Source organism: Haliaeetus leucocephalus, unplaced genomic scaffold, assembly GCF_000737465.1.
Source record: "Haliaeetus leucocephalus isolate CR32 unplaced genomic scaffold, Haliaeetus_leucocephalus-4.0 Scaffold678, whole genome shotgun sequence".
Taxonomy (NCBI): domain Eukaryota; kingdom Metazoa; phylum Chordata; class Aves; order Accipitriformes; family Accipitridae; genus Haliaeetus; species Haliaeetus leucocephalus.
Window position 1 is genome coordinate 1069248 of NW_010973114.1, and position 260 is coordinate 1069507.

The following is a 260-nucleotide window of genomic DNA, read 5'->3' on the forward strand; positions in this document are numbered from 1 at the left end:
CACCCTCAAGGCGCTAAATTCTTTACTCTGTTGCACCAAGGATGCTACTCCTGTACCTATTCCCGCACCTCCTATGATCATTAGGGTAGCTACTGTTAGTGCTGTAAGGGGTTCTCGTTTTGACAGATGATGTTCTGGGGTGATCTGTGAGTAGTAGACAACTTCTTCGGAATGGTAAAAGATTTTAGGGACTATAGATACCTGGACACAATATTCTGAGGATTCATTAAATTTTTCCAACGACAAACAAGGTGTAACTC